The following is an 18,983-nucleotide window of genomic DNA, read 5'->3' on the forward strand; positions in this document are numbered from 1 at the left end:
ATTAACCCATTCAAGCGTATTATTTTGCATGAGTTTAATCGAAGTGTGACAAAAAGAAAAATGAAGATGCATCAATTTGGACATTTTTGTTGGATTAAACAAAAACAACAAAAAAAAAGTTTTTTTTTTTAAAATACACATTTAAATAAATACACTATATTATCATAATATACAGCTTTCAGAAGTTTGGGGTCAGTAAGATTTATCAAACATACAGTAAAAACACCAAATTAAATATTATTACATACTATTATTAAAATAACGGTCTTCCAATATTTTAATGATTTCTATTATCTTAAAAAAATATTTTAAAAGGTAAATTACTACTGAGATATATTTTTATTGGAGCATCATACATTATAAATCACTTACTGAATAAAAGTATACATTTCTTAAAATAAATCGTACTGACCCCAAACTTTTGAATGTTAATGTAATATTCTATTAGAATGATTAAAAATACATATTTTTTTTTAATATAGTGTCTGCATTTTTAAACAATAAATCCCACTTTTTACCAACTGTGGAAAAACATAAGAACAGTAATATTATGATTATGAAAATTACAATTAAATATGTATGTGTATGTATATTGTATAAAAAACAAACAAACAAAAAAACACATTACAAAGACTTCAGAAGTTCAGGTAATTTAAAAGCATTTTCTTTTCTTTCACAGCTCAATCTGTGTTTTATTATGTATGAATCTTTTTGAGTGAATTATGAAAATTACCAGCCATGAAACCATATTTTGCATAATTTTTTATTAAAAATATATTTGATAATTAAATATTTGCTGTAATTTTTCTTCTACTTTACAAACTCCACTGATTATTCCACTTAAAACATATTATTTGATAAATTAATCAAACATTACCGGATTAAGTGTTACAAGACAATACTATAACAGTTTTTCTAATTCAACATTTCTTTCAAAGGTTTAATTCAATGTGCTACTTGCCATTTCTTCATAATTATTTGTGAAATTCACTAGCAATTTCTGTGTGAAACTTTTTTTAATCTTTTTTTCCCCAAAGTATGTCACTCGCAGCAAATGCAAGATACTACCTCTTATCAAATATGTATAAACTTTTGGTGATTCAATGCAAGCTATATATCATATCACATTTATTTAATCACTGGTGTCATGAAAAAAAAAAAATCTTCTGATTGTAAATACACCACATAGGAGAACTGTGCATATAAAAACACAAACACTTGTATCATGGCGTGAGACTATTGTTCTTGATGCTTGACAACATCAATCTAACACATACTAGAAACATCTAAAACAGATTATGAGCAGAAATAGAAACAAAACAATTTTTACAATTATTATTACAAATTTATTATTATTATTATTAATTTGAATTACTAATTTTACATCATTTTTATATAGATTTGATTAAATTATTACGTTTATTATAAATTATAGTTAATAATCAGTGTTGTTCATGCTCAATGATTTGATTAACAATTGGCAAATACATAATTGGCTAAGGCATCTCTAAAAACAAGAAAAGCTGGCATATTCAATTAGCAGTAATGTGGTGAGCAGAGGGAACTGTTTTTTAACAGTGTAATGGATGAAATTAACAGAGCAGAGATTGGATTGGATAGAGTCCAGGCCAAACAGCAGCACGATCTGTCAGGGATAGAGACACCAAGCGCTCTCTCTCTCTCTCTCTCTCTCTCTCTCTCTCTCTCTCTCAGGCCGTGCATGTGACTCTGCCACGCAAATGTTTGACTCTCCAGAGATTTGGCAGCGCTGTCCCACCACACAAGTTTCCCAGAAGCTGCTGCTGCTTGCATTGCACAACACACTAATACTAGGTTATTAAAATGTCCGGGGGGCTGAATGTTCATCGGCCTTTACTGCTGACCTGAAACCAGTTTTGCATTTTGTAGTAACAGTCCAGGTTAAAGTGTGCTGGAGGTTTGCATCTTAAACTGAACTCTCAGCACTTTCAGCATGCTGATAATGTGCTTACAGGAGTACTTCAATCACTCAGAGCGCATTCAAGACTTCTTAAAGAACACAAGATAAACTGAGATGTAAAATGACATAACTGAAATTCAATAAAATTCAATAATTGAAATTGTCACATGATAACATGTTAATTGGTTACATGTAATATAGTTAAATAACAAGACAATGGACTTTTAAACGCATGTTTATTTTTATTACTATTTCTAATTTTATTTATTTTATTAATATAAATATGTATCAATATTATATTAATATAATTTATAATGAAATACATAATATTTTTATATAATACATTTTCTATTTAATATATCATGTAAATAATATATGTTTTGGTAAGTATGAATCACCTTAAAAACAAATAATAAACTCCCAGATAAGTGATCATATATATATTTATATTTTATTTATACATTTTATATTCTATTCTATTTTTTTTTATATATATTTATATTAAAAGCTTTATTTACATAAAACCACCAAACATTTGAATTTATTGTAATAGATAAGTAAGAATAAATTCATAATTTATTTAATAATTCAGTAATTTGCAATTAGGTATTTAGTCTTCTGAACATATTAACAATATATTCCTTATAACACACATAATTTTAAGTCTTTAAGTCGTGACGTATTGTCAAGTATGGTGACCCATACTCGAAATTGGTGCTCTGCGTTTAACCCATCCAAGTGCACACACACAGCAGTGAGTAGTGAACAAATGCACACACACACACACACACACACACACACACACACCGTGAACACACACCCGGAGCAGTGGGCAGCCATGCTGCGGCGCCCGGGGAGCAATTGGGGGTTCGGTGCCTTGCTCAAGGGCACCTCAGTCGTGGTATTGAGGGTGGAGAGAGCGCTGTACATTCACTCCCCCCACCTACAATTCCTGCCGGCCGGGGACTCGAACCCACAACCTTTCGATTACAAGTCCGACTCTCTAACCATTAGGCCACGACTTCCCCCATCTACCTTATGTTATAATTTTGTTATTTGTATGATAAAATAACAAATAATAATATAATATAATATAAGAGCATATAAACTGAAATGGCATATTCATGAGTATCATGAGTATCAATTATGCACAACTCATAATGCTGTACAAATTGAAATCTGCTTGACTTTACAAAGTCATGTGCTTGAACCCTCTCTTACACACACACACACACACACACACACACACACACACACACACGTTGGTTTTTGTGGTTTATGGGGACACTCCATAGGCGTAATGGTTTTTATACTGAACAAACTGTGTGTGCTATTGTCCTACACCAACCCTACACCTAAACTTAGCCCTCACAGGAGACTTTGTGCATTTTTAGATTTTCAAAAAAACACCATTTAGTATGTTTTTTAAGATTTTTGAATTACGGGGACATAGGCAGTGTCCTTATAAACCACCTTCATATTGTAATACCTCTGTCATACCCATGTCATTATACAAATTTGTGTCCTCATAAACCACATAAACACGCACACACACACACACACACACACCACAAGTACTGCACGTGGTTGTTGGGGATAATTTATATTCTATTTGAGCTTGTGTCAAAATCATCCCTGTCATTAATGGTGTTTTACAGGCAGGCAAATGTGTTTGGAGGTCACTTAATAGCTCATTAGAAATGAGAGCACCTGCCCCCCCACCACACATACAAATCACAGATGTTACTGGAACAAGCACCAAACTGCCTGCTATCTTTCCCTGCAATGTTGCTAGCCCTCTGTTGGGATCAAACAGCATCAAATCTGTTTAGAAACAGCAGCCTGGGAATTAGGTTTCCTCCACTGTTGCTCAAGGCAACTAAATCAGAGTCTGAGCATCGAGGAAAGCATCAATTCATCAGCCAATCAGCTCCTCAAACAGACGCTTTATACCCGGTGTGGTGTGCACAATTGTGGTGTGAGCAGGAATCTAAAGATATTTCTGTGGCATTTGATTGTTAAAGGAATAAACCACAAATCTGTAGAAGTTTTTTTTTCTGAGAACCACAAACAACAGATTTTGAGGAATGTACTGGGCTGTGTTTTTCGAAAGCATCATAACTTAGATAATGCTTGAAAAATCACCCGACAGCTGCAAAATTACACCGAAACTAAAATTGTGTCGTTATATATGAGCAATATCACAGGACTAATGTGATACGTGATATGTTGCAGTGCGATATGTCTGTACAGTTTATCAGCGCGGCTGTGATTCAGGTGTAGGCAATCACAGCGTGCTGATATACAAACATATCGCCTGGCTACAAGTGTGATATTGCGTTTATACAACAGTTCGACGACACAAGTGTATAAATAAAAAAGAGAGTATCTTTAAAAACCCTCTTTTGTGCAGAACTGCTTCCTTCCGCTACGGATTCAAATCTGAGTTTTGATAGTTTAACAGCTGAGCCCAAGCCTCCGTTACTAATTCGAAAATATCACTTCAGAATTAGTAAGGAAGGATGATCGAGCTGCTTCATTAAAAGCTTACTGTATTATGTAGAGCAGGGTTCCTCAATAAGGGCAGAATTCTGCCAACAATACCAAGCCAAGGGCCACTGACCTATATATATAAATTATTATTTTTATTACAATTATTATATTATTGTTGCTTTTGTTAAAATAGTTACAAGATGGTCACAAGATAAATATTCAGATATTTTCCCCCAGTAGTCTGTTTTATTCAAACAATTGTTGCATTTAGATACAGAACAACTTTGCCTGTTGAATATTTAAAACAAATGAATAGAAAAACTGGATCTCCATGTCTGCCATGCAAATATACTGTTCCTGGTCATCTCCAGACTGGATCTCTTCTCTCCACTTTCCCTATTGCAGATTCAATTATTAGATCTGTCAGCATTAATATTTTTACTTAGATTTTTTTTGGGGGATCATACTCCCTTTAACAGGTGAAATATTGGTTATTGGTTAGGCTGCTCAGTGCATCTGTTGGCTGCGTCTTATAAGGTGTTGTGGAAAGTAAAAATAACTTCCTTGATTACAACCCTTTTGCAGTCTCTTTCAATATAAAAGTCTTTAATGCTGACTCGCTCCTAGAAACAATGGCTTGTCGCCATCTAATGGCGGAATAATGTAACTAATATGACCATCACGAACACACACACCATTTCTCAATTCTACTATTATTAAATTCTACTATGATTTATATAAAATAATATTTATTGAATAATAATATTTAATAAACAACAACCACAGCTATCATAAAAGCTTCATGAGCTCTGAACGACTGCTGAAGCCCTAAAGCTCACATCTCCAAAAACATTGAAGCAAATTTTCAAATAGAAAATTTATCTTTATTAACAAACCACATTTTCTAATCAACTACATTCTCGCCTAAACAAAACCTACATTCCGTGACTTGTTACAGACTGTGCAAACGAGTTTCAGACTGGGATATTGTACATCTTGGCTCGCCTTCTTCCTCTTATTTTCTGACACCCAAGGGCGCACTTGCTGGCACTGCAGTGTTGTGCAGCACCGCTGTCACCGTTATCACTCCAGGGAGTAAAGAGCAGACCACCTCTTGATTGGTGAATGTCCCTCAAGCGTAGCTCTCACCTCCCTATTGTGCACCTCAATACTGGCAACCCAGTGAACCTCGTTATGATCAGTATGTCACTGCCAGAATCACCGGGTTTCAGAGGGAAAGCTTACATCTCGACCCATAGATAACAATTAAACACTGCAAATGCAATTTGCAATCAGGCTGACTGTGAAAAATACGTATCATGTATCACAACAAATACACACTACTGTTCAAATGTTCAGGGTCAGTATGTTTTTTTTGTTCATTATTCCTTTTATTCAGAGAAGATGCATTAAATATACCAAAAGTAAACATATTTCTAATGGTACAAAATATGTTTCATTCAAATAAATGCTGTTATTTTGAACATTCTATTCATAAAAGAATCCTGAAAATGTATCGCAGTTTACATCAAAGTATTAAGCTGCTAAATTATTTTAATTAATTACAATTGCAACTGTTTGTTAATAATAAGAAACATTTCTTAACCTGCAACTCAGCATATTAGGATGACTCCTGAAGGATCATGCTTTTTAAATTATATTTTGTAACATATTAAAATAAAAACACTTAAATTGCAATAATACTTCACAAAATGTTTTTGTATTGTTAGTGAAAAGTACTTTTCATTAACATAAAAAATATGTGTATATGCACTGAAAATTAGGCTGAACATTTCAGAAAACAGCTTTAAATATTTCCAATTAATAAATTACAAATAGAAAGCAAAAACATGCAAGTTAGTTACAACGCCATTTCAGTGCGTCATGGATAGACAAGTACTGAAGAACATATTCCCACAATTATGGGAAACATTAAAAACATTTATATAAAACATTCATAACCTTGCACACAGATAAGTATTTATAGTTAAGATCTGTCATTACTGTTAAAAAACATGTAATTGGGGGGGGGGCTGTTGCGCAAACGTGATGCGGAACGCGTTTTTAGTGAGCTCCTCGCAGGTGAAATTTCAACTAAATAACAAACAGACCTAGAAGTTTATTTCATTTATTTTTTCAGTGTGATATGATTTGTGAACACACACTGGCACAAAGTTAGTGGATACTGTGCATATAATGGCAGCTCCTGGCAGCAAATGAGGCAGCAAAGAGACACAGGCTAACACGGCTAGCTCGGCTGACCCCAGAGGTACTCATGAGGGGGAATCACTCTCAGCTGAAATACTCAAGCAATCGCTTGAATCCATGAAAAATAACATTTGTATCAAGATTGAGAGTGGGATTAGTGGTCTACAATCAGACATAAACGGTGTTAAAGAAGAGCTGACATCGGCTGTTGCCACAATACAGCAATCGCTTAGCTCGCAGGAGGAACGGCTGAGAGCCGTTGAGGACTCAGCGACGGCCACGAGTGATATTGTTGTGCACCTTGAAACTACGGTGGCCAAGCTTCAAACCGAGGTCAACGCTATATCTTTGAAGTGCGAAGATTTAGAAAGCAGATCAAGGAGAAATAACATCAGACTGATCGGAATCGGTGAAGGAGAAGAAGGCAACCGTCCGAAGGAATTTGTTTCGAACTTCCTCCGCGACCTGTTGAACTTGGAAGAGAAGCCGCTGCTCGACCGAGCTCATAGGTCACTCCAGCCAAAGCCCAAAACCCAATCAGCCACCGAGTCCCTTCATTATTAGGGTTCACTTCTACCACATTCGTGAATAGATTCTTCAAACGGCACGCCAACAGGGAAAATTGACCTACAAGGGAAAAGCTGTCTTTCTCTTCCCCGATCTTACAGCTAGCGAGGCCAAGAAAAGAGCGGCGTTTGGTGAAGTGCGCGAGGAGCTCGATTCGGCTTTCAGCATCCTGCCAGATTTTGAATCACTCTGCCAGGTAACACAGAGCAGCTTTTCACGGATTCCTCAGAAAGCGATGGAATATGTTAAAAACACTCAGACAGCTGGCGCGAACGAAACTGTAGACTCACCGTAGTAGATGAGAACTCCTTTTGTTCTATTGGCCGTCTTTTGAAGACATTGTCCACTCCGCAGTTTTGAAAGGTACTTTACCTCTGTGATGATATGGAAGGATCACACTTTGACTTGACCCGTGTGTTACTTTTTCTATTTGAACTCATAAAAATCGCTGTTTAATTTCGCAGCATGCGTAGACCAGGGTGCTATTTTTTATTTATTTGTTACTGTTATAATTTTTTTGCTCCTAAAAATAATTATTTAGCACAATGCGCTGGTCTGTAGTGTGTCTATAGTTTGATCTGAAACCGGTTTGACTTGATTCTAAAGTCTTTTTTTTCTGTTAAATGTTAACGGGATAGACACCTATGTTGTGGTCTGTAAATTTAAGTTATGCTTGTTCACCTGATGATACGCTCTGTTTAGTTTTTGCGTATCTTAGACGCTAAGTTCATCGTCTGTGTTTTCTTGTCTTATATGGGGACTTGCATACACCTGGTTCAGGAAGGTGTTGAAGTGGGTGGGGTTACAGGTTTGTGGTTTTTCAGGTTTTTTTTCTTCCTTTTTTCTTTTCTTTCTTCCCTTTTCCCTCTCCTTTTCCTACTGTTGTGGCTATACATTATGCATTGCACAATCTGTTCTTTTTGTACATCTCTGTATATATCTTTAATATTTTTCTCTCACTTTTATATCTATGAACAGAGTTATTAATTTTGTAAGATGTAATGTGAAAGGTCTTGGCCGTCCTTCTAAGCTTAACAAAGTGATAAGTCACCTGGATGGCTTACAAGATAAAATTGTCTTTTTACAGTAAACCCATCTTAATATCTCTGACCACACTAAATTGTAGAAGATGGGTCTCACAATCTTTTCATTCCTTATTTTCTAGTAGAGCAAGGGGAGTCGCTATCCTTATTCATAAAGATATTTCTTTTAATCCCTCAGATGTGCTGGCTGACCGTAATGGCAGATACATCCTAGTATCTGGGCTACTGTTTAACACCCCTGTGGTACTGGCTAATATCTATGCACCTAACTTTGATGACAATACATTTTTTACTAAGTTTCTTTCTGTTCTACCAAATTTACATTCAAGCTATTTGATTATCGGGGCAGATTTCAATCTTTGTTTAAATCCACAACTTGACAGAGCTTCTCAAAGAGGTGCAATCCTCTCAAAGTCAGCAAAAATAATAAATTATTTTCTTAATGATTATGCTGTCACAGATGTTTGGTGATTTCTGAACCCAATTACGCATGGCTATTCTTTCTTTTCTCATGCTCAATCTTTCTCTCGCATTGATTACTTTTTAATTGACAACAAGCTCTTACCATTGTTTCAACATTGTACTTACAACGCAATTGTCATTTCAGACCATTCTCCTCTTACTTTAAGCCTAAGATTTGGATGTAGGTACACACAATGCCCACTTTGGAGGCTGAATGTTCACCTGCTAACTATTGAGGACTTTGTCCAGACTATTTCTTCCCAAATAGACTTTTTAATTAGCGTGAATGCTACCCCAGATATAACACACAGCACAATTTGGGAAACATTCAAAGAAGAACAAACAGAGGAGGTCTATGGCAGATCTGACAGATCGTATCTCGCAGTTAGAAAATCAATATATAAATAACCCTTCATCCATCATTATGAGTATGGGGAGAAGGCAAACAGGCTCTTAGCCCATCAGCTCAGACAATCCTCTGCTTCCCGTATTATTCCAGCTATTAAAACACATAATACCTTATTGCCAGATCATCACAAAATCAATAATTCAGTTTTGGAATTTTATCGGTTATTGTATTCTTCAGAACAAACCTCTGATTATGAGGACTTTCATACTTTTTTCAAAGAGCTCTCACTCCCTCACATCAGTACCAATGCTGTGCAATTTTTGGATGGCCCTATTTCTTTAGATGAGGTTCGCGATGCCATTTCAGCCATGCAATGTAGTAAGAGCCCTGGCCCAGATGGCTTTCCGGCTGAATATTTAAATAATTTTTCTAATGAAGTAGCTCCCCTTTTGCTAAATATGTAAAATGAATTGTTTGATCTAGCCTGCCTTCCCCAAACTTTGCGAGAAGCTTCAATTTCCTTAATTCTGAAAAAGGACAAGGATCCCCATGTGTGTAGTTCATGTCGCCCAATATCTCTTTTAAATGTTGATGTAAAAATTTTAGCTAAAATTCTTGCTTCACGATTAGAAACATTTCTTCCTAGTATCATCTCCACTGACCAAACTGGCTTTATTAAAAACAGATTCTCATTCTTCAATGTCAGACGATTATTTAACATCCTCTACCATCCCATGTCTTCATCAATGCCTGAAGTTTTGATCTCACTTGACGCAGAAAAGGTGTTTGACAGGGTGGAGTGGGATTACTTATTCCACACTCTGCTGATGTTTGGTTTTGGAGCGAGTTTTATTTCTTGGGTCAAGCTATTATACAAAGCTCCACTTGCCTCTGTTCTTACCAACAATATTTCTTCCGCATATTTTCTGGTTAATTGAGGCACAAGACAGGGTTGCCCCCTGTCGCCTCTTTTGTTTGCAGTCGCAATAGAGCCTTTGGCCATTTGCGCTAAAGTTCAAAAATAGCTGATATAATCAGAGGAGGACGAGAGCATAAAGTTTCTTTGTATGCGGACGACTTGATTTTATATATTTCTGACCTGTCTAAATCATCAATCTCATGTCCTCAACATTTTTGATATGTTTGGAAGACTCTCTGGCTATAAATTGAATTTACAGAAAAGTTAAATGTTTCCTATCAACAATGCTGCCCAAGAGCTCTCTGCCACTTCTTTCCCTTTAAAAGTTTCCCACTCGTTTACATACCTTGGTATACGTGTCCCTAATACCTTTTCTAAACTTTTTACTGAGAGCTTCCCCTGTTTACTGGAACGAGTGGAACAGGATTTAATGCGTTGGGCCTTGTTCCCATTATCAGTTGCAGGTCGAATAAATTCTATTAAAATGAATGTGAAGCCTAAGTTCACCTATCTGTTTCAGTGCATCCCAGTGTTTATTCCCAACTAATTTTTTCGTAGGCTGGATAGTGCTCTCGGCTCATTTATATGGAATGGAAAACCTGCTAGAATGAGTAAAAGTGTTCTACAACGTCCTAAGTCGCTGGGTGGAATGTCTTTGCCTAATTTTCAATTTTATTATTGGGCCTCAAATATTCGCCCTATACTGCACTGGCTATATGAAGATCCTGGGGCTGATGCCCTATCATGGATAGCCATTGAATCTGTCTCATGGGATCATGTTTCACTGTCGGACATAGACTGAATCTTAGTTCTAGCTTTTTTTGTTTTCCTTTCAGTTAAACTCTATTGTATGATATTGATTGTGCATTTTCATTGTTTTCCTAAGCCACACTATTATTGACCCTTTTTAAAATATATATATATATATATATATATATATATATATATATATATATTGTATTAAGTTAAGTTGATCTTGTCTTCTGTTCTGCTTTGTTTTCTTCTTTGTAACTAAAACTCATAACCCCCCCAAAAACAAAAACAAAAAAAACATGTAATTGCAATGACTGAACAGGATGCTTCAAAATTAAGCTTCAAAAAGGATGTAAAAAACCTTAAAGACATCAATAACTCATTGACTTTTTCAGTTTCTTCCTCACACACAGCTATCATACGCTTTAAAACGATTGGAATATAGTCATAAGGACCACTTTTATAATATTTTAGAAGTGTGTTATTGTGATTTTGGAGCTTGACAGCCTCATTAAACTAAACACAATAGCCAAAACATTATTCAAAATTTCTTCTTTTGTGTTTCAGAGAGGAGAGAAAGTCAAATGGGTTTGCAGCAGCACAAGGCTGAACAAATGATGACAGAATTTTCACTTTTAGATGAACTATCCCTTTAAGTCAGACAGCACAGCGGCTGAGGAAATATACGCACGGTTGGTGGCTGCCTGTGTCAAATTTATATCTCTACCCCCCCCCAAAAAAAAACAGGCACGCATTCCCTCCAAATTCTCGATTTTCTTTTTTCTCGACTCTGAGGGCAGGTGTTGCCAGAGATAAAAGAGAACGCAGAATAAATGAGTGTGCTTGTAATGATGAGGTCCCTTCTCATCCCTCCTTTTCCTTTTCTCTATCTCACTTCTTTAATTTCCCGTCAGCGTCTGATGTCTTGCTTATTACCAGTGGCCTCTGAATCCACAGAATAATTAGCCGAGGAAAATAAACACGAGGTGCCCACGGATGCATGAAGGTCACTGGGTGTCATACTTCACTGTGAGCTGGATGACAAGGGACTTGGGGGGGGGTTCTGCAGAAGAACGGATGACATTATTGATTATTTTTCCTCTCTGCTTTGAGTTATTGGATATGTGCTGCGCTTGCACGTGCTGGTTGGCAGCACTGGGAAATATGCTTTTAATGGCTGGCACCAGCTATGTTTCGTGTGTATATAGAGTTTGTTTGGTTATATATGTTTATGTGTCCTCTGAGCTACAGGCACCTATATGTCAAGTGTACTGTGATAAGTCATAAAAACAAAAGCAGGGAGAAGGAAACAGCTTTGTCTCCTTTGTGCAATAGGGCTTCTTTTTTCAATACATGAGCAATTGGGTGTTGGTGTGTAGAAATGAAAATCATGAAACAAGGAGGACTACGCGGTACTCAACAAGTATGGCCAGTGCAAGATAGCTTCCAGTCATTTGAAACAACTAATAATTAAATATTATTTTTAAATATATATTATTAACATTTGTATATGCTTTAATATATGTTGTTGTTTGTGTAGCTCTGCAAGTTAGTATTTTAAAATATATTTGATTAATATTTGCATATGACATGCTGGTAACACTTTATTTTAAGGTGTATACGTTACATGTACTTACTATTATAATAACAATAAATTATGCATAATTACATGCAAGTACTCCTAAGCCAAACGCTAATCCTAACTCTAAACATTTACAGTAGTAAGTATATGAATTTAATTAATATTACTCAGTACTTAAATGTATAATTAAACCGTAACAAGGACACCTTAAAATAAAGTTTAACCGACAAGCTTGAATATTTAAAAAAATATATTTTTATATATTCATTATTACGCAATAATCTTACTGATAGCAAGTGATGTGGAATGTAGCAGTGTGTATTATTATCTTAAAATGCATTAAGTGAAGTGACATACTGCCAAGTATGGTGACCCATACTCGGAATTCGTGCTCTGCATTTAACCCATCCAACACACACACACACAGCAGTGAACACACACACACAGCAGTGAACACACACACACACCGTGAACACACACCCGGAGCAGTGGGCAGCCATTTATGCTGCGGCGCCCGGGGAGCAGTTGGGGGTCCGGTGCCTTGCTCAAGGGCACCTCAGTCGTGGTATTGAGGGTGGAGAGAGCGCTGGACATTCACTCCCCCCACCTACAATCCCTGCCGGCCCGAGACTCGAACCTGCAACCTTTGGATTACGAGTCCGACTCTCTAACCATTAGGCCATGACTTCCCCAATTGCATATGACCTGCTTTAATAGTTTAACTATATATATTTTATAAGTGCATAATTACACAATACTTAATAACAGTTAATATCAGGTAACTTACATTTTAGGGACAATATTTCCAATTACTTGGTCCGTTTTTTGCTCCAACAACAAAACTAGTCAGTCAAACAGAGTCTAGAATAGTTAGTCAAACAGAGTCTAATCAGTAACTCAAAAGTGTTTTGTTCCTGAATGAATCCATGCTTTTGAATGAATCGGTTCAATGAATGGTTCAGTGACTCACTTAGAAAGAAGCCACTTGTTTCATCCCAGAATAAATCAGAATTTTTGAATGAATTATTTCAATGAATGGCACAATGACTCAAAAGCATTTCACTTCTCAGTGTTCAGAGATCCATGCAATGATTCTTATACAAAAAAATGACAAATATATTTAGAATTAGCTTGAGAAGTCAGATTGTTTTTCATGATCTCTTCATTTAAGACACACTCCAAACATGACACAAGAGACGACATACAAACAGTCAGAAAAGGGCAACTACCAAAGAAGGTAAAAGTGATGTCAAATAGAGAAAAAAGGACAAAAAAATACTTCCTAAAGCAAAAGCAGACTCTTTTCACCCCCCATGGATAAGTGCAAAACGTATACTGTATCAAACCAAAGCACATACAAAAATATTAATAAAAAGGCTATTTTACATAAACTCATCCAAGTATGCCCAGAGACAGAGAAGACCTTTTCCCTGAGACCGCTCTAAATGGCTCCAGGCTACATCTGGTATTGCTGATAAAGTCTTGCTGTGGCTCCTCCAACCAGATATATCATAAAATTATTTTAGGACTCCGCAGGCTGTTCCTTTGGGAAGTCTGACTTTCCCCATCCTCAGCTGAACACTACTAAATCAACAAAGCAGCAGCACTTCAGTGGCCTTTGTAGACTAGCTAGGCCAGAGGGCATGCCATCACTAAGACGCCAGGGAAGATTTGGACCCTCTGGCAATTTTTATTCAAGTTGCTGGGCCAGGTCCTTGGTTTATCAGAGTTAATGCAGATTTAATGTTGCGAAGACTCCCTCCCCCTCTCGTTCCACATGTGTGCGCATTTTATAACAAGAGAAGTGCTTCAAACTGTACATAATAAGACAAATACAATCAATTGCATTAGCACTCCGCAGATTCAAAACAAATTGGCCTACAGCGAAATTGCCCAAAGCAACAAGAAATCATGTTGCATCTCAGCCTTTTATTTTAAAGAGACACACGGCATAGTCATAAATATGCGAACGTCGTGTCTCGGTAAGAATAGGGACTGTTCCGCTAGCTTTATATACAAGAAAAGCTGTGTGCTTTTGTAACAAAGCCGAGTATTATAATTGGTGATGCTTGCTAAGGCACTTACTAGATTGCACAATATTACTCATAATCAGGCATAGGGGCTTTGAAAAATGCTAAAATTAATTTGTCTTGCACCATTTGTGTCTTCCTGTAGGTTGGCACTAGCAATGCCAATGTTATGGATTCGATTCCTAGGGAATGCATGCATTGAAAAAAACGTAAAGCTTAAATGCAGTGTGTGTCACTTTGGATAAAAGCGTCTGCCTAATGCATGAAGGTAGATGCTATGGACTTGAGTCAGAAAGTAACCACCCTAGCGAACACTGAGAATACCTGCACAACCATGTAGAAATGCCCTGGCAACCACCCAAAGCACTTAGTGGCAACTTTTGCACAAGAAAACACATTTTCTTGTAGGCTAAAAACTCTAGTTACATTTAAATATTGTTAGTGTAGTTGTTTACGATGGTGAATGCACTTAAGAACTTTTTAGTGTTTAACATAATGTCTACAAAACACATTTTAGGAAGGTCAGACACTTTCGAACTCAGCTGATATGAAAGTGCATATATTGTGTAAAAATAAGACTTCAAGCTGCTGTATGTCAGTCCTGTGTCTTGTTTTCCCCTCCTCTCGTGTTTCTTTTTGACCTGCCTCGTTCCTGTGATCATTAGTTAATTAGTCCCGAGCCCCGTTTGATTAGTCCTCACCTGTTCCTCGTTGATTTCCCCATGTTTATAAGCCCTGTGTTTCCCTGCCTCTGTGTCCGGTCTGATCGTCGTCTATGTTCGGCTCTCCCCAAGCTCATCGTATTTTAATGTGAAATTCAATAAAGGATTGAATTGAGAATCTCCGTGTCTCCTCGCTCCTTGTGTCCCGAGAGGGTTCTGATACTGTAAGCATTTTTTTTAATACTCCGGCTCTTTGCCAGTGACGTCATTTGGAGAGAGACTATCTGTTTGACACTTGTTTTAACTTTTTTTTAAAAACAGAAATGTGCATGCAGCAGCTTTAGGCAGGTAATTAAGCATAGAATTCAAATCTTAAAACTAAACCGTTGGAAAGAATTAAATATCAATACAATTGCCATGCTTGAATAGAACAGAGTATTAATTAATTAACAGCACTTTTCTTTGTTTTTTATCTCTGCAGTTGTCTGTGCAGTAGTGGTGAGCATTTTTAGTGATTCTTTCTGCATCTACCTAAGTTGCACCAAAATATTTGGAATGGATGCAAGAAAATTTGACATTGACAACTAAAAGAAGGAAATGGACAGTGTTTTCTTCCTTTTTGCATGAGATAAAATCCCTCTCAAAATTTTTTTTTTTTTTTAAGAAGTCTCTAATGCTCACCAATGCTGCAATTTATTTGTTTAAAATTACAGTAAAAATTGCAATATTGTGAAATTATAATTAAAAATTTCTTCTATTTGAATATATTGTAAAAATGTAATTTATTCCTGTGATGCAAAGCTGAATTTTCAGTACCATACCATTACTATTCAGTACAGAACAACCGTTGAACTCACCAGACATCTCATAATCTTTTGAGTAAACATCAGGTCAAAGAATCAAGGATGACCCAAGCAGAACGCACTGACCTGACAACTGCATCAGCACACACATCTATTAACTAGACCACATGAGACCAGCACAGCGATTCTATCTGACAAGCTACAGTAACATTCACCGAACTCATGCAATTCACTTTACTGCCAGAGAGACTAAAAGAGCAGCATTTTAAAGACCACCCAGCAGACCGCTATGTATAGCATGCATTGACTGCTGGACCATTTGTCAGGATGTGACAATTCAAGTGTGGATTAACGAAGAGGGACTAGCTGGTGTTGAGCGAGAGAAAAGACACAAATGAGATGCAGGAACGGTTTACAACAAACAAATCCACAAGTATCTACAAGCTGTGCTGCCCATTTTTTTTTTTCTTCTAAAGGTGTTTATTATTCTGTTGGATTAGAAAATCGTAAATAATGCACGCTGGCCTATATAAAACCATCTGTTGTTTGGAGTGTCTTTGTAGATATTTTAAAATCACACAACCTGAAGTGTTTTTCCCTCAAATCACTCAACAGGAGAAGAAAAAAGCCCAAATTTGCAACAACAAACATTAAAAGCAATCAAAATTCAACAACTTTCCAATAGCATCAGAAAACTTTCATGCCTTCTGTTTGGATTGTGGCACAAACACGTTCATTACGAGTTCCCAATCAGATTTCTATGCATGAATCAACCACTCCAATCAAGAAGCAGCAATGCAGATGAACTATTGTACAACTATTTACAGCATACTTTACCATCGGGGGTCTTTCAAGCCCAGCATGCACAGGATAACTGGTCACCATAGTAGCACAAAAACATAAAAGGCCCTTCATTTGTAGCCCGATAAGAAAAAGGGGAGAGAAGTCTCTAAAATGTGTGTGCCTTCTAATTGAAAAACGCTTTGAAGCCAACAGCATTTGCAACTCATTTCACTTCAGTAATGTCTCATATTTATGAGCGAGAAAAGAATACATCAGAATGAAGCCAACATTTTTGGGATTGTGAAGGTCTGCTCTACTGAAACACCCTAATTGAAGATACTTTTTATGCGGGATGTGGAGGCAAAAGGTCTAAATTATTTTTGAGAGCATTTCCAAATGTACTGTATGTATCTTCAGTTTCTTTATCAGATGTGTCATTATATGCTATTATTGTCATAATTGTATTGCTTTAATCGTATCATGTATTACTAACAAAAGCAAAGTTTTTCCTACATGCACGGCCTTGATGTTAGAGAAAAATATGATTCAGAGGCAATGCATGTTATTACATTTTCATGCAGGTGTAAAGACAATGTCACACAGGGTCACATTTGATTTCATATTATGTAATATATATTTGTGTATATGTACAGGTTTCTGCTGGTTTCATGAAGGTAAATTTAAGACTTTTAAGATCAAGTAAAGAAAATTTAAGGAATAAATTTAATGGAACAATACATCAATATGGTCTCTAAATGTAAATGTTTCAGTTTGAAAATATTGTTTAAAACATATCTCTTCATCACTTTTTAATTTAGCTAGAATATGTAAATAACTTTCACTGTGCCTTCTGATCGCACTGCAAAAAATGTGATGCTCTTCATCAATATTTTGGTCTCATTTTCCAAGCAAATGTGTACAGATTCTTAAAATCAAAATACAAGCAAGATGACAAAATACAAAAGTCTTGTTTAATGAGAAACTGATCAAAATCAAGTAAGTTTATGATTAAAACAAGAACAAATACCTGTCAATAGGCTGAGAAAACAACTTAATTCAAAGGTAAAACAAGTTTTAATTCCCCAGATGTTTCTTCTCACTCATCTTAATTTTGTTCAGCTCACTTATTTTGTTCCGATTTCTCAGAAAACAAGACTTCATATGTTCAGTTTGCATCTCAAGTAAATGCATCTTGATTTAAAGAGGTTTCGACATTTTCATTAAAAACAAAACAAAAAACAAATGCAGAGGGAGATTTATAGAACTTTGAAATTTGTGGATGGACGAATCGAGGCTTTTAAAGCCCTTTTATAAGACCAGCAGAAGCACTGTATGTAATTGTTTATGGTTCCAGCTATTGAACCAGTGACCAGAGAATCATTATCTCAAGCAGAAACCCTTACATATAATATTCTGAAATAATATTTGTTTCTTTATTTCCTCAAAATCAGGGATAATCATACTTAGAGGACATTGTTTTATGGTATTAATTAGCCAAATATTATAATATATATAATTAGCTTGTGTTTGGATAAAATTAGCATATTCAAATTCAGGCGCTAATCCTTGTATTTGCTGACAAACAGCATTTTGCTGATGTAAATCCACATCAGATTTGTTGTGCTCATAAACTTTTCCTCCACTGTAGTGAGTAATGAGCCATAGTAACAGCTCAGTCAATTGAATTACTTATCTTTACTGTCTAATAAACTATAAAATGCTCTATGCAACAACAACATAGCACTCTCTGACATAATGTCATATATATTTTTTATAGATCAAATGAATCATTATATAACCTTCTCTTCCCAAATTCAATTAAAGCTTTCTTGTCCAATGGTGAATGCTGTTCCCGCCCCGTCGACACCTCCTGGTCTATTCATCATTGGCTGTTGTTGCTGCCCGTCTCAATCACTTTGCTTTGCTCCTCTAGTTTGGGTATGATGAACGAGCTGGAGCGACTCTCATTTATCTGCTCGGCACCTCCATTTATCGCCGTGGCTGAAAAATAGATGGTGTATGAAGTGTAATTTGGTGCTGTAGCGAGGCTTCTGTCCCAGTGGATGTGTCGTGGGACTTTGATTAAATCCTTCTTATAGGAAATCGATACATTCTTCATTAGGCCTCTCCTTCTACAAGCCTAGGCCTTTTCCTTCTTATATATTTAACCCACACACATAGATGAGGGGGATGAGGTGGAGAACGGAAGAGTATATGAGAGGATGTAGGATGGTTGGAGGCTAAAAGGAGGAATGACCAGGAGAGGATAAGGAAAGGGTAGCCTGACCCAGTATTTAAGGGAAAAAAAGGAAAAAGTGTGTAGGGGAATATGGGTGAAAAAGAGAACGAAGGAATGACCATGCAAAAAAGAGAAAAGGGCTGTTTTCTAA

At 36.3% G+C, this 18,983-nt stretch overlaps 1 protein-coding gene across 11 annotated transcripts in view; it reads right to left on the minus strand.

The window, feature by feature from the left end:
* The window catches only part of LOC306879463 (RNA-binding protein Raly-like), an 82,134-nt gene that overhangs the window by 16,893 nt on the left and 46,258 nt on the right, over positions 1-18,983 (minus strand). For 2 of the 11 annotated variants that reach the window (XM_079432422.1, XM_079432424.1), the window contains exon 4: positions 18,393-18,594. The exons of the other annotated variants lie outside the window; for them this stretch is intronic. The gene's annotated coding sequence lies outside the window, so the exon portion shown is untranslated. The remainder of the gene's footprint in view (positions 1-18,392; positions 18,595-18,983) is intronic. 11 annotated transcript variants of the gene reach the window in all.

This window comes from Barbus barbus (assembly GCF_936440315.1).
Source record: "Barbus barbus genome assembly, chromosome: 13".
Lineage (NCBI taxonomy): Eukaryota > Metazoa > Chordata > Actinopteri > Cypriniformes > Cyprinidae > Barbus > Barbus barbus.